The sequence below is a fragment of the Micropterus salmoides genome, unplaced genomic scaffold, assembly GCF_014851395.1.
Source record: "Micropterus salmoides isolate LMB-PRFRI ecotype aquatic unplaced genomic scaffold, ASM1485139v1 Ms_hic_scaffold_21, whole genome shotgun sequence".
Classification (NCBI taxonomy): Eukaryota; Metazoa; Chordata; class Actinopteri; order Centrarchiformes; family Centrarchidae; genus Micropterus; species Micropterus salmoides.
The window spans coordinates 6,320,355-6,336,221 of record NW_024041262.1 but is presented as its reverse complement, the minus strand read 5'-3'; the positions used below and the strand labels follow the sequence as shown (position 1 = coordinate 6,336,221).

At 40.3% G+C, this 15,867-nt stretch overlaps 1 protein-coding gene across 1 annotated transcript in view; it reads left to right on the top strand.

Annotated features, from left to right (window-relative positions):
* Positions 1–15,542, top strand: part of LOC119916393 (urotensin-2 receptor) — a 54,457-nt gene extending 38,915 nt beyond the window's left edge. Inside the window, exon 4 of the mRNA XM_038736390.1 lies at positions 13,513–15,542. The gene's annotated coding sequence lies outside the window, so the exon portion shown is untranslated. The remainder of the gene's footprint in view (positions 1–13,512) is intronic.
* The last annotated feature ends 325 nt before the right edge of the window (positions 15,543–15,867 follow it).

The following is a 15,867-nucleotide window of genomic DNA, read 5'->3' as shown; positions in this document are numbered from 1 at the left end:
AAATGCTATATTGCTTACATTTCTAATTTATTAGTTCACTTTGAAACTTAAAATAGAAATTACACACATTTGCCGGGAGTATCTGGTTATATTAAGATATTATAAAAGTCTTTTACTAGCTAATTTGCATAACTTATTCATGCAGCTACAATGAAAAGCTTACATTTCCGGTCTGAGTATAAAAAGCACATATGTGTAAACAGAGGCGCACGTGTGCGCACAAACACTATTGACATACTGTCACTATTACTGGCCTGTGTGCATTGGTGTAATTACATGTGTGGATGGGGCCTGTGGTGCTGCAAGCTTATGATAAGGACCAGCCAGTGTGTTGTGTGTTAAGCCAGGTCTGTATGTCCTGCCAGAGAGGGAGCGAGCAAGACGCAAAATCCGAAACAGCCGGAGAACCAGGAACTGACTCACAAGCCCTCATGGTGCAAAACTGGAACACAAACTCTGCTTTTCACTCATCCTTTACCCAGACATTTAGCCACAATCACACCCAGGCCCAAACATACACACAATTCTCTTGAGGCATTTTTCATCCGAAAGTGGAGTACTCTATTCCAAATATAAATTGGTTGCCATCCAGGCTGAATGTGGTCCAGGGTGTGTGAAGTTCATTATAACAACTCTGATAACCATAATGATTACTCCGTAAGTATTTTTCCTAGCCCTGCTGTGAAGATGCCGCTAATATGCACTTTGCAGTCAACATCACTAAATCCCTTGTAGCTAAACATTCCTTCCAACACGTAAAATACCATTATAAAATTCTTTAAAGAGGAAGAATGTAGCAAGAAAGCATGCTGAAGTTTGCTTCTTGTTTGACATGGCTGAATAATTTATATCTGTTGTTATGAGTTATAGGAAATGGATCAGGAGGCCACTCTCAGTCAATGAACCTTTACTTCCTCAGCATATTGAGATCCACTCATGGCCTCTGATGAGCTCCTCATGAAGAGGCCTTGGCAAAGAGGGGCAAATATGCACCTTGCTGCCTCACGGCTGCTGCCAAGTGGGTCATAAGGTGGTTTGGCAGCAGCTGAGAGAGTAAGGGGGATCTGATGGAATAGGACAGTAGCAAAAATGAGAGTAATGTGGAGGAGACAGTGAAGGAGAGACATCAATGATAGGGCTTAAAGCAAAATGCATGGCAAGGTCAAGTCAACAAACATGAATTTATTGCTGCGAGCATTGGGGGACAAGGAAGACAGTCAGCAACTTAAGACCCTCAAAACTGTATAACTTGCTTTAGCTCTAAAGGAGGATAACCACACGTGAATATACCCTTACAGGCCTGTGTTAGCACACCATCATCCAATGGCCCCAACATTTATGTCCCAGTTGCCGATGATAAAGGAAGTGAAGAATAATCTTCTTTTCTTTTTGGCCCAGTGGGATATGATTTGAGTGCTGCAACAAAAAGTTTGTGTTCTGCATCCAAGGCCATGCACAAGTGAAGCAGTCAAAGCATCAGACAACAAGTAAACTAGCCAGGTAACTTGTTACAAGCCACTAGTGACTATTTTTAATGCATGTCTCACTTATCTAGCCAAGAAAGGCAGCTGTCGATCCATCCAGGAAGTCAGAAAGCAGCCAAAACTGACCTTAGCCCATAAGCTTGGTTTCAAATGTTCTTAAATCTTAATAAGCAACAATCAAACACTTGTGTAAGTTAACATGCTTACCAACCGTCCGGTTAAGAGGAGTGAGTGTGAGTGCAGTGTAAAACAGAGCAGTTTATAAAGTAGTTTTTTTTTTCAAAAATTGCTAATCACCACAACCACCAGAGGTCCTCTACCATATAGTCATAAATGTCATGATCTAATCCAGCTTCACGACTGCCAATGATTATGACAACGCTAACATACTGATGTTTGTAATGGTCAACATCCTCACCATCTAGCAAGTTTAGTTCGTTAGCATGCTAACATTTGCAAATTAGTACAGAACACAAAGTACAGCTGAGGCTGAGGCTGAGGCTGATAGGAATATCATTAGTTTTGAAGGTTTTCAAGGTCTGAGACGTGAATAGCCACCAGGGGGCGACTCTTCTGGTGCCAAAAAATGTCTGGTTAGAAATAATAGTAAATACTTCTCTGATTTACTCGACTGATTTATTACCTCAGTAAACACTTTCCTGATGAGTTTATGGTCTCAATCCCTAGTTTCAAGTTTTCTTCACTACAACATGAAGTTCATTTAGTAAATTATGGTCCCATTTAGAGGAAAATAGACCATAAAGTAGAGGATGCTTCAGGGCAGGATTATCTAGGCAGGATTGACAAATCGTTACCATGGCGACCTGTCAATCAGGCTTGCTGTACGAGTGACTCGTACCCACGGCACTGTGTAAATTCAACCAGGGCCGTTGAAAAAGCATATTAGGAGTTGGCTGTTCACTTTCTCTGGTGAGTACATTTAGTTTTAAGACAGCCTTGTCAGCCCTGTTAAAATAACTAAGCAAGATAGCTAGCTCCACACACGGTCGTTAGCTCCACCGTCTCGTCCAAATATGGTCACTCCTGGTTGCAAAAACTCAACATGGCAGCACCCTATCGGCCAAACTTGAGGCTTCAGAACGGCAGTCCAGAAACCAACGGGTGACGTCTTGATTACTACGTTTACTTCTTATATGCAGTTTATATTTAGTGAGAAAGATAAATTTTGACCTGATGATGGCACTAGATGAAAAGTTAAGGGATAAATAAAGTGATTGACATCCATACTGAGGAGGACCAGAATATATTAACCAAATTGCATGGCAATGCATCCAATATTTGTTGCAATATTTCAGTCTGGACTAAAGCGGTAGGCCAGCTGACTGACTCTGCATGCCATCCTCAGAGCTACGCTGTTAGCATGCTGAACAACTCTGTTAATCTTCTTCATCAGGATTATGTGGATGTGATTTGATCAGATTTGAATGACAACATAAGCAAACAACTCCACAACTTGCACCACATTTTTATTAATTATTATATAAAAATCTGATTGGTGCAAGGAAATGCCAAGAACCCATAGGAAGCCATAATTTTAAAAACATTGGTACTGGACGTAAAAATATTATTACTTAATGTAATTCATTGTTTTCCAAAATCAACATCTTTCTCTGGCAATAGGGTTTCCACGTCCACCAATGCTTGGGCATAGGTTTCATTTACACTGGGGATGCTGGGGACATGTCGCCACCACTTTTTGAAATAGCTGATGTTGTCCCCATTACTTTTTGATAGCATTTGTTAAAAATGTTCTAAAAACAACAAGCTTACAACAAGAGAAATGTTAAATCACAAGTGTAAGTGCTATGAGGAAGTTTTTTGGCACAATAAGAAAACATGCAATGCAATGTAAATATAGAAAAAAAAATTATTTAATAAGATAAAAAAAAACAATTTACTGATTACTGCATTCCATTCCATTATATTTTTATATTATTCTGAATTGTTACCTGCCCCCTGAATTTTGTGTTCCCCTTTATATAAATAAAGGCATTTCCACCATAAATTGGTGAATGGAAATGACTCCAGAATGCAGGAAATTAAGTATTTAATGCTCAAAAACCTTCTGGGGGAGGACTAAATAGTATTAAAATAACTTCTAGTCATGTTCTTGTGACCGAGATATTCTGTATTGTCATGGAGCTAAGTGTTTTGTCACCACTCTTATCTGAAACCTTAAATGTCACCACCACTTTTGAACACAAAGTGACTCCTTTGTGCTTGGGAATATTTTGGCCAAGTTGACATGCATATGCCAGTCTCCATGATGAAAATTTAGCCACAAATAAATGAACGAATAGGAAACACTGGTGTGTGTTTTCTAAATATGCAAAAAGAACATTAAGGTCCAGTTTGTAATATTTCTGAGGATTTACGGACAGAAATGCAATATAAGATCCATAACTATGTTTTCAGTGGTATATAAAGACTTTACATAATGAACCTTATGTTTTATTACCTTAGAATGAGCCATTTCTATCTACATAACCGCGGGTCCCCCCTTCCATGGACTTCGCAATGTTGCATCGTCATGTTTCTACTGTAGTTGAAAACAGACAAACGTCACAACATTCTTCTAGTTCTGCTTCTGGTAGAATTCAGGCAGTGTAGACACTCATCACTATGTTGAATACCTACATATGAAGAAGAAGAAGTAGTAATAATATACAGCAGGGGTCGGCAAATAAGCTATTTTTTCAACCATTAGATGGTGGGTGAGAATATAAAGGATAAAATTTGTAGCCAATGTCGTGGTGTTCAGTTAGCTCAGTTGGTAATGTGCAGCACTCTCACCTAGAAGGTTGTGTGTTTGATCCCATCTTGGTTAAAAAAAAATGTCTCTCTCCGACAAATTGATTCTGCAGCAAGTGTTTCCAGGCGTTTCTCACATCACAGCATGTGCTGCAGTGTTTGTGTTTCCGTGTCTGATCAACCTACGGACACTTTTTCATTTCCCCAGTATCTCCAGGCAGAGGACATTTCGGGGAACCATGTTTTCTGACGGCTCTTTCAGAGGTGTGTCAGGCAGGCCACAGACCCTTTTAATGTTGTGTGTAAAAATGCACAAGATATAACGCATTGCAGCAAAAAAACGTTCTTGCACTTTTATTTTGCAGGTAAAACCACAAAAGAGGAAGTGATTATGTGAGTAACTGAGATCTATTTCAGTACCGCTATCAAAGTATTTATTTATTCATATTTTTTGCCGCTTTCAAAGCCAAATCTGGGGGCAAGCCAGATATTATTATTGATTTTTAGACCATCACATCTCAACACACATACACATACACTCACAGCACTGTGCACTGACTACTCCTCTCCCAAAGTGATTTTAACTTAGCTTACACCATACTTTTAGGATACAATTTTATTACTGATTTGTTTTAAAGTAACACTTTTAATCCGGTCCACTTGTTTTAAAAATCGGATGCCTGGATCATTGTTGAGAGCCATCTAAGCCAACTCCGAAAAACAGAGTCTCATCTCCGCAGCGGGTCCACTTGTTGGACCTGTGGGGGTAAGTTTCATATCCAGCTTTCTTCGAACCCCTATCACAGCCATACCAGCACAGTGGGATCCAGTTTGGAGACCCTGCCTGTAAGTGTCCTTGCACTTCGCTTTGTAGCGAAAGCTAATAAATAGATCGCCTTTCTACAACTGCCTCCCTCTGTTAGCCCTATACTGGCCTTCTCTTATCTTTGTTCACCAGCCACCACCTTAATCTGCCGAAGACAACACATAACAATGATGCCTGATGTGACCTGCCAGGACACCGAACTGCTGAGAAAGGCAAATAAAAAGATCTCTGACCTTAAGGAGGACATCCGTCGGCTCTCAGATGAACTGCAGTGGAAGGACTCCCTGCTGAACAGCTTCTCGGCCTGTCTCCCACTAATTTCCAGCTTCACGATAACAGAGCAAAACAGCTGAGCTCAACCAATCAGGACACCGTCCTATGGGATCCATCCACTGGTCATCAGCCCTCCTGCTCAACCCCAAACCAAGGGTCAACATGAGCTGAGGTGATGATCAAGGGCCGTAAGAAGAGCATGGAAAGGTCCGACTCTCTCCCCTGCTTGAACTTCTCCAACCGCTATGCTCCACTGGCTGTTTCCAACCATCCAGCTGATCCCCATGTGCATCCCCTGATGGCTGAGAGTACTGACATCAAACGGGTGGCTCGGGATTCCACCGGAGAACAAACCCAGTGGCCTTCCTCCTCAACCTCGATCTCCTCCGCCCGGCGCAGGATTCTAAAGGAGGCCGTGCTCCGACGCTCCAGCAGACCACCTCGCTTGGACCCGGCTTCAAGCCTGGAAGCAACTGGCTCAACAGCCACACGAGTCCGCAGTAACACCCGAGCCCTGCCAAATCGCGAGCTCCCTCATCATCCTTCACCTCGCCCCCCTTTCACCCCTACCACTTTGATAGCGGGCGATAGCATTATCAGGAACATCCATTTCTTCAACGCCACCACACGCTGTCTTTCTGGAGCCACAGTCCTGACTCTGCTGAGCAAACTACCAGAACTGCTGCGCTCACTCCCATCCTCCATGAACCGGGTGCTTGTCCATGTTAGCCATAATGACACAGCTCGTCAGGAATCTGAGCAGACAAAAAAGGATTTTATTTAACTTTTTAGCCTTTTAAAGAGTTGTGGTAAATAGTTTTTTATCAGTGGTCCCTTACCAACTCTGTCCCATGACTCAGAGCGCTTCAGCAGACTCCTCAGCGTGGCAACACCTGGCTCCAGTCCACCCGCCATGCTCACAACTTTGGTTTTATTGAAAGTTTTCATTTGTTTTGGAACCGTTTCTCTTTTTATAGGACCGATGGAGTGTACCCCAACAGACTAGGTAGCTCGTTTTTAGCAGCCAACCTACAACATGCTGTACAGTCACGTATTTACACCACACATCGTTTCCCTGAAATCTTCTTCTCCGCCCACTTCGGCTGCCAATTATCACCTTATAATCATTCAATTATCCTCACCAGCTCCCCCTTGCGGTCTCACGTGTCACTACCCCTTCCATAAACGCACTGTTCGCCTATTTTGGTACCACTACTCAGCGCCAAACTGCATCCCCTCAATGTAGTCAAAATTTCCCTACCATGTCATCACAAAAACTCACAGGTAAATCTCTTCAGCCTCCGTCTTCTCCCCCGTCCTCCCAACAAATCCCAAAATGCTACCTGAAAATGGCCCTGCTCAGTACTCAATCATTAAGCAACAAAAGTCTCATCCTGAATGAATTCATCACTGACAATAAACTGGACTTACTCTGCATTACAGTAACCTGGCACAAACCCCTGGATTACTTCTCACTAAAGCAGATCACACCTACAGGATTTACCTATGCAGACACGCCTCGGGACGGAAAGTTGGTGTGGTCGTGATCTACAGAAAGGACATCAAAATAACCACCATCTGCACCCCTGCTGTTCTGTCTTTTGAACATCTCACCTTCACCTCATCTTCACCTTTCTCTCTGACTTCTCTCATTTCCTGACCCAGCTCTCTGCCATATCACCCACTGTCTTCCTCCTTGGAGACTTTAATTTCCACATTGACGACACCAACTCCAAATCCGCCACTGAATTTATGGAACTGTTACACTGCTTCAACTACACACAGCGCATCAACTTTCCCACCCATTCCTATGGTCACATCCTCAAACCTTGTCTGCTCCACTGGTCTCACATTAAATCATATTTCCAGCAATAACCTCTACATCTCAGACCATCTTGCAATCATAATGGACATTAATATCCCCATTCCCACCCCAAAAGTGAAGCGGAAAATGTCATTCAGAAACCTCAAGCTCATCAATCCCTCGGCTCACTCACCAGTGCAATATCTACCCCCCGACAACATCTCTACAACCTTTACAAGTGGACAAATGCAACTCTTTCTTTCAATCTAAAATTGACACTACCTACAGCAACTTCACTACTTCCCCTGTCCCCTCAACCCCCCACCTGCCCCCATCCCTCCACACTCTCAGTCACTGTCTTGTTTCTCATCTCTGTCCCCTTTAGAACTGTCAAAATTCACCACAAAAATGAATAACTCCACCTGCAGCTTAGACCCCATTCCATCATCCCTAATAAAGACCTGCCTTCCATCCATCACCCCCACTCATCATCAAAATTTATTAATTCCTCCCTCACATCTGGATCAGTCCCCACAACACCCAAAGTTGCAGCTCTCAAGAAACCTGGTGTCAACCCCGACATCATGTCCAATTTCCGACCCATCTCCAATCTCCCCTTCCTATCATAAATCCTGGAACGTGTTGTTTGCTGCTCAAATTCAAACCCACCTCACCACTAACAACCCGTTTGAACCATTTCAATCTGGATTCCGCACACAAAACTGCACTGAAACAGACCTCAAAATAACGAATGACCTCTTCCTCTCTGCCGACTCTGGTCACCTCACCAATCTAATCATGCTCGACCTCACTGCAGCCTTCGACACAATCAACCACTCCACTCTTCTCTCCCGACTGGAAACTTACTCTAGTTTTACTGGCACTGCTTTCTCCTGGCACCGCTCTTACCTCACCAACAGACAACAGTTCATCATTATTAATAACTGCACCTCCTCCACTGCTCCTTTGTCACAAGGCGTCCCCCAAGGTTCAGTGTTTACATCCTGCCACTCTGTAATATCATACGTAGATATGGTCTCCATTTCCACTGCTACGCCGATGACGTCCAGATTTATATCTCCACCAAATCCATCACCACAGTTACCTCTGCAACTCTGACCAACTGCCTCACTGACATACAAACCTGGATGCAAACCAACTTCTTACAGCTCAATTACAATAAATCTGAAATAAATCTGACCCTCACAGACCTGCTCCACCACCACAATCCCTCCCGCAACCTCCGCTCCTCTGACACTAACCTCCTCTCACCACAAATCAGGACCAAGCACCGTACCTGGGGCAACAGAGCTTTCACCATTGCAGCCCCCTCCCTCTGGAACTCCTTACCCATACACACCCGAGATTGCAGTGACATGGACTCTTTCAAATCACTTATCAAAACCCACCTTTTTAGACTAGCTTTTAACATCAAATAATGTTATATTACATTATTTATAATGTCACTTGCTCTCATGTATTTCTGCACCACATGTTTTTATCTACTGTTTGCATATTTTATATTATGCTATTTATGTTTTTAATCGGTTTCAAATGTACATAACTTCTGCTCTTACCTGTAAAGTGTCTTTGAGTGTCCTGAAAAGCGCTATAGAAATAAAAATGTATTGTTATTATTATTGTAGTGTCATACAATATCGTGTTTTAAAGCAATGCATGGGTGGGTGCAATATGAATGAATGAAATTATGTGTTTAGGATAAAAAAAAGTGTGATGGTGGAAAAGTTTATTTTAGCAAGTGGGAAGTTGCATATTAAAACACTGATCAGACGGCCTTGCTCCAAAAGTCTTGGTTTGGCATAAATTACTCCAGTATTAGATTTAATAATTAAAGGAATAATAAAGTTCAAAAAATGTGAACTGCAGCTCTGATTGCAGCCATGTGTATTAGACAACACAGAGAAAGCAAATGGAGGAGAGAAAGTCAAAACAAGCTCTTGGAGTTGTTGAAACAAAAGGTGTGTCTAGATCCTCAAAGCAAATGCACTATAGAGTGGAAAAAAGTATTTTAAGTGCCCCTGCTGTGTGTGTTAATGTGTGTGTGAGTGTGTTTTCGGTATCTTTTAATGATAGACTTCTCACATTTACAGAGCGGGGTGATGCTGGATGTTCCAGTGAAAGAGTCCAGTAAACTGGATGTGGAAAGAGTGACGTGAGCGTCACTTCAAGCTGCATCTGCTCTCGCTAATACACACCCTCTCTTCATTCAAGTGACTGGGCACCATCTTCCGGTCCAGTATCCAGTTCTTATAATACATCCATGCGTCACAGACATAAGAATTGCTCTTAACAAAGAGTACTAACTGACCTTGAACGTCAACATTTACAGATGTCTCTTTTCTAAAGGTATTATTTTGGGGGAAATGCTTTTTTGGGCTGGAAAGAGATTTTTTCTTTGCACTACCACTAGGGACTCCTGGGCTAAATTGGCAGCAAGGTTGAGTGGCAGCACCATTATCTAGCTCTCTCAATACATCCATCACCAAGACACCAGACTATTAATCTGCCGTTAACTCATTGCCTTGTAACTCCCAGCCAAGGTATAACTCCCTGAACAATGGCAATTTGTTATTTTCACACTTTGTTTGTACTACAGATTAAACTAACATGATTTACAATGTTAATCAGTGAGCTTTAGACGTAACCTTTGGACAGAGCCAGGTAAGTTGTTTCACTATGTTTTACAGGGCCATGCAGAGACCTTTGGAAGGGCAAGTGCTCAAAGTACATGGAACAAGGATTTAAACAGGGCCGTTCTCAAAATGTCAATACAGAAATATATATAATATATATATATATAATACAGAAAGAGTGAGACCAATCTATAGACAGGTGTGTGTGTGTACAGGCAATATTGTGATAATGATTTTATATATTGCTTTGTGAATCTGAGATATATTTGGATTTTGACTGACTATATGTCTAATCATAAATCTAAAAAGATGTGTGTATGTTCATTCTGTTGGCACATAATAACCATGACAGGGCAGCATTTACCTTTCACATTAACATACCTTTGTCTGAAAACTATATAGAGCCATTTCTTCTTCATTTCATCTTATTTAGTTCATATAATAGGTTTGCTATTAAATCTATTCAAATACTGTTCTGATTTAAATGATCGTTTTAAAAAGGGCTGGTAAGTAGGCTATAATTTGGAAGAATAAGTAACAAACCTGTTTTACCAATGTTGTTATAATTATTTTAAAGCACCCTACGTTTTACTTAATTAGTTCAAGTGAAAGGTTTTTAGTCAAATTACATAAAAAATACAATACCTTGCGACGCCCGTGGAACTTTTCTCCATCAAACAGCAAGAAGGAAGTGAACAGAGCACCTTTGTTTATCTGTGTATAGAAGCAACGTTAGCTGTCGGCACAGTGTTAGTCTGCTGCTAACGTTTCTTCTACAGGTGACACGCAGCAATATACAACTACTGTGCTGCTCTCTTTGTGTCTTTCTTGTAAAATACATCCAACAACCCACAACCAGCACATTGAGGCAAACCCCTCTTACAGGCGGAATCACAGGTGTCCTGCAGGCAGAGCTGTTGAGTCACTAACGGTGTCTGAACGGGACGGCTCATCAGGTGAAAGGTCATAATGTGGGTCATTTTATTTACTGCGAAATGATTAATTCATTTAACTAAAATTTTGATTCGGCAGGCCTTCACAAAAGGACCTTTACAAATTTAAAAAATAATTAATTAATTAAATTTGTCATTGACTAATTTAATTCATTTTTTGCAATCTTTTAGAGCTTGATGTGAATGGTGTGAATAATGCAATTAAATGAGCAATATTCAACTTTTCCCACATGAAGTATACAATTATTATTATTATTCAAATGACTGCCATAGGTTATATTACGGTGATCAGCCTTTTCTTTGATTTTTAAGTAATCTTTCCTTGCCCACAGAAAGAAACAACCCCTTTGATCAATGAAATACCTCATCAACATGCAGCAATCTGTAAAGGAATTAATATATCTGAGGGTTTCCTTTATTGCATTCAGATTTAATTTCACTCAGAGTCCCTGTGATCAAGAGGATTGTAGTGATATGTGTTAGTTCTTTGGTTGAAAAGGAAAATGAAGTCAAGAGTTGTTGAGCATTAGATGATAATATTTTGAGCCTGCTGTTGATTATGGACGCCTTTATTCAGGCCAGGAAGACCTGATGTGAAATTAGATGTATACTAAATGTATCTGGCAGCTATTCTCAAAATCAACTGTACATTTTTGTGAGATTATTGATGGTCGATTTGTGATTGAGGTCTTGTATGCATTGCATGTACTGTATGTTCTATAATTAGACATTTTTGAAAATCAAATTGATTTGTTTTATTCACTATGTGTGTAGTGAGGATCTTGTGAAGCAGATGAATAGAAAGAATTAATTTGCATCCAACCTACTTCCATTTGATTTGAATATGCACAAGGGGAGCTGATGCAGTTGTATTACTGTAAAGTGAGCTGTTAGAAGACGTTTACAGTTTTTTTTACAACCGGTGACATAATTTTGTCCAATCAGTAGTCGCATTTTCAAAACTGAAGTGACAATAACTGAATTAGCCCAACATTGGTCTGTACCATACCATTAACACATGTTGTTTCCACAAATTATGGAGTCATTTAACCCATTTCTGAAATGAAATGCTAAGTTTGGTAACACTTTCTATGAAGGTCATCGCTATAATGACTTATGCATATAGAACACGATATAATGCGTCCATAAGACATTATAACAGTTGTTATAATCACTTACAAACATGCATTAGGCGCTATAGCAAAGTTCATAATGTATTATGACCTTTTGATTTTATGTTTTATAACTAATAGTAATACCAGTTTATGTCAATGTGCGGCAAGAATCTCCAACCATGTTCCATAACACATTATAACCACCGACTCTGCCTCGTTATGAATACACTTAATCACCATTTACAATTAGTGATATAAAATGGAATAATAGCTTATAGTAATTAGTAATTATAGTAGTAATTCTGGATAATTACTAAGCATTTCCTAATAATGTTTTACTTCTGTAATTGTGTCACTTCAAATAATACACTTTTTTCCTACACTACATTCTGTAAAGTAAAGATGACTCATGCACTTTTACATAGTTTGCTGCCAAAAATGCACAAAATGTCGGGTGGTTTACAGCAAAAGGAAACTGAATTACAAAAAACAAGGGATTTCACTGTTTACTGTATGCAGTTAGAGCTGAAACGTGAAAAGTAATGCAGTTTTTGTAATGCCATCAAATGTTTGTATTTAGAAAGTTGTTGTGCTGTGATTGATAGATCTGAGCCCTGTTTCAGAAAGCAGGTTTAACAAACTCTGAGTGTAAACCTGAACTCTGGGTTGACAAACTCTGAGCAGTCAAACTCTGAGTTTTCGGTTTCAGAAAGGCCGATCAGATTAAGTTCAGTCAACTCAACTGAGTATATTGAGCCAGATGGAAGCGCGTGCATGAGAATGAAAAAAAGCCATCATCAATGGGGCTTCGACACTACGATTCACCATGGCAACGGGTTAATAAAGGCAGAGCCTCCATTTTAATCGGGTGGAGCTAGAAATATGAATGCGTGTCAACGCGGTCCATGATTGGCTCTAAAACGCAGGAGTGGAGGATCGATACGTTTACTTGTAATATTACATTTTACACAGTGTTGCTAATTCATCATTTACCAGACTGGAATTTCCTTAATGAATGATAAAGTGCTGGGATGGGACTAAATGCCGGTGGCAATAACTGAAGATGAAAATATTAATTAAACAGATTAGACATAGTTTAGGCTACTCATGGACCTGTGATTGTAAAGTGACAGTCCGACTCAATAGGCCTATTAATGATTTTTTTGTAATGTAAAATGTGTCTAGGTTCAAACTGACTGTGAAGTTTTAGACGTCTATGTTACATTAATAAAATCTTGCTCATTTCAGGCACTGGAACCAAAAACACCAAAGCTGCCGTTACTAGTTGTTACTGCCAGGCAATCTTGTTAACTATGCTCTCCAAATCATATTTAGCTATAATGATTCTGTTTACATTTGTTTGTGTGTGTGTGTGTGTGTGTGTGTGTTTGGGCAATCCAAAAATAGCTGTGCTTAGGTTTTTTAATGCACACATGCACTGATAACTGCTTCTTTGCTATTTTTACCAACAGCATGCTGTTTCCAAAGAGAACATGTTCTGTTAACAGTGGGGAGTGTGAATGTGCGTGTGTGTGTGAATGTGTGTGTGTGTGTGTGTATGTGCGCGTGCGTGTGTGGTTAGAGGATTTACAACCACTGTATTAATAGGCTGTCCTGTGTCTCCCTGATAGATGAGCTGTTCTGGCTAAAGAAGAGGAAGAAACCTGTTGGAGATGACACAAACAGTAGCAGACCCTGAACTCCTCATCACCACAACCATGAAACAGGAAAATCTGTGTTTCTTTTGTATTTGCATAACAGCATTGTATGCTCACCAGCAGGAACTCAATGAGAAGCAGTTTGCTGCTGTTTGAGATTATGTACAAAATAGACATCTGTAATTATTTGTCACTCCCAGAACATCCTGTGGCATGAGGAGACAGATCAGCATCTTACATAACCAAACAGATATGGTTTCAGCGTTTCACCTTTCTCTTATGTTTCTCTGTCAGTCTGACTGGGCATTGTGTTGGCCCACATGTGAAACATGTTATTTTTTGGTGATTGAGAGGAGTGGTGGAGTAATGGTGTTGAGGCACATGTGAGGTGAGGGTATTGAAGCATCAATAATTTGATTTACAAAAAAATGAAGAAATTATATTGTAATGTATGACAAGTTGAGGTGGGAAAAAATTGTGGTATTTTAAATTCATGTCCATGACAGATGAAAATGTAAGAAAGAGCTTGAGCTGCAGCAAATGATAGCTTTTGGAGGACATCTGAAATCTTCAGACAGACAACAGCACTGAAAAAAGACAGCCACCTCATTCATTTGAATAGGACCAACATGTCACTCCAGAAAAAACAACAACAAAAACGCAAGGTTGTCCCCCAAAACAGCTGAATCTGGTCAAATGCATTATATGGAGGAGACATGCCACTTTAAAAGAATCCTCAATACAACTATATAGGGAAAGCCTGTAACGCCAAAGATGCCGATTATCCCGCCCCTCCCGCTAGAAAACTAATTGTGTTCTTTTAATAGCCGAAGCGGGAAACATATTACAGGCAATTCTTGTGGTTCGACTGATGTAAGGGGTCTAACGCATGCGCAGTAGTAGTATAACGGGTCAGGATAATGCTTTTTAAATCTTATATTGAAAGTCGGCAAACATTTTCAGCAATTTTTATCAGATTTTATTGCTGTTTCTAGTCATGTCCTGGTGACCAGTAAAAGTGCAGTTTACTCTCTCCCCATTCATTCAGACAGGAGCCTGGTCTTTTTAGGTGTTGCCAAGATTGCTGCCGAATGGCATGACTTGCCTATAAGGACTTTGACCCGGCTCATCATAATGTGACATCATCCAGCAAGATGCAGCAATCCTATAATTGCAAAAGAACATTCCCATACTTTACATTTGAAAATGTCAAATATCTACTGTTTACCTTGCATTCGTCTAGACAAAAGATAGACGAGATAAGATTGTTGCCGTGATAACTTTCCAAAGTTGAAAAATTCTTTTTCATGGTATTATAAATCAAAATCTTTGATCTGCTCTAGTGCAGCCCTTGCAAAACAGTGCTTTCTTTGGTCTGAACGCCCAGTACAGCTGGCGATGTTGTGTATTTTTCTTATTGTTAACAAATCCCATGAAAAGTCCAAAAACAGCAATGAATGGATCTTACTAACAAGTAGTACCTTTGTATCCAAAGCCTGATATAACTTCCTTTGTACTATAAATCTGTCAACAAGCCTAAGAGTCTACAGTCATGCCAACAGCTCTGTGAGGCTGTACTTAGGCACAGCAGTGCTTTGAGCTAAATGCTAAAGTCAGCATGTGAACAAGCACCCAATGACTAACCTGAGGATGTTTATCAGGATTTACACAAATCATCTTGACGGTGATATGCATGTCTGCACCAAATTTCATGAAAATACATTTGACAGTTGTGGAGAAATTTGACAAAAAAAGTCAACCTGATGATGATACTAGAGGACAGGTCAGAGGTTCACCACAGTCTTTAGGATTCATATTGGATGTCCTAAATATAATGACAATCCATCAAATAGTATTGAGACATTCCAGGTGGCACGGCGGTCCAGTGGATAGCACCGTGGCCTCACAGCCAGAATGTTGTGGGTTCAGACCCCGGTTGCCCTGGCCTTTCAGTGTGGAGTTTGTATGTTTTCTCCGGTTTCTGAGTAACATTTGCTAACAACTACAGTAACATTTGCTAACAACTACAGTGCCCAGATGTTTGATGGAGCACTTCTTTAAAATTTAAATTTAAAAGTTTTTAAAGATACATAGCTTCAGTAGGAACTTATGGGCTTGAGGCCGCATGCCACTGACAGGGTAAAAGAGTCATAAAGGATTGAAAGATGCACTAAGACACTGTTTGTTTTGGTCTTTTCAGGGGATTTTTTTTTTTTACTTGAACAAGGAAAAGAAACAGCAGCCTTATCATATGTGCAAAACTTATGAAAACATCAGAACACTGCTTTGAACCTTTTAAAATAAATTGTAAAAACATTCATCAAAATG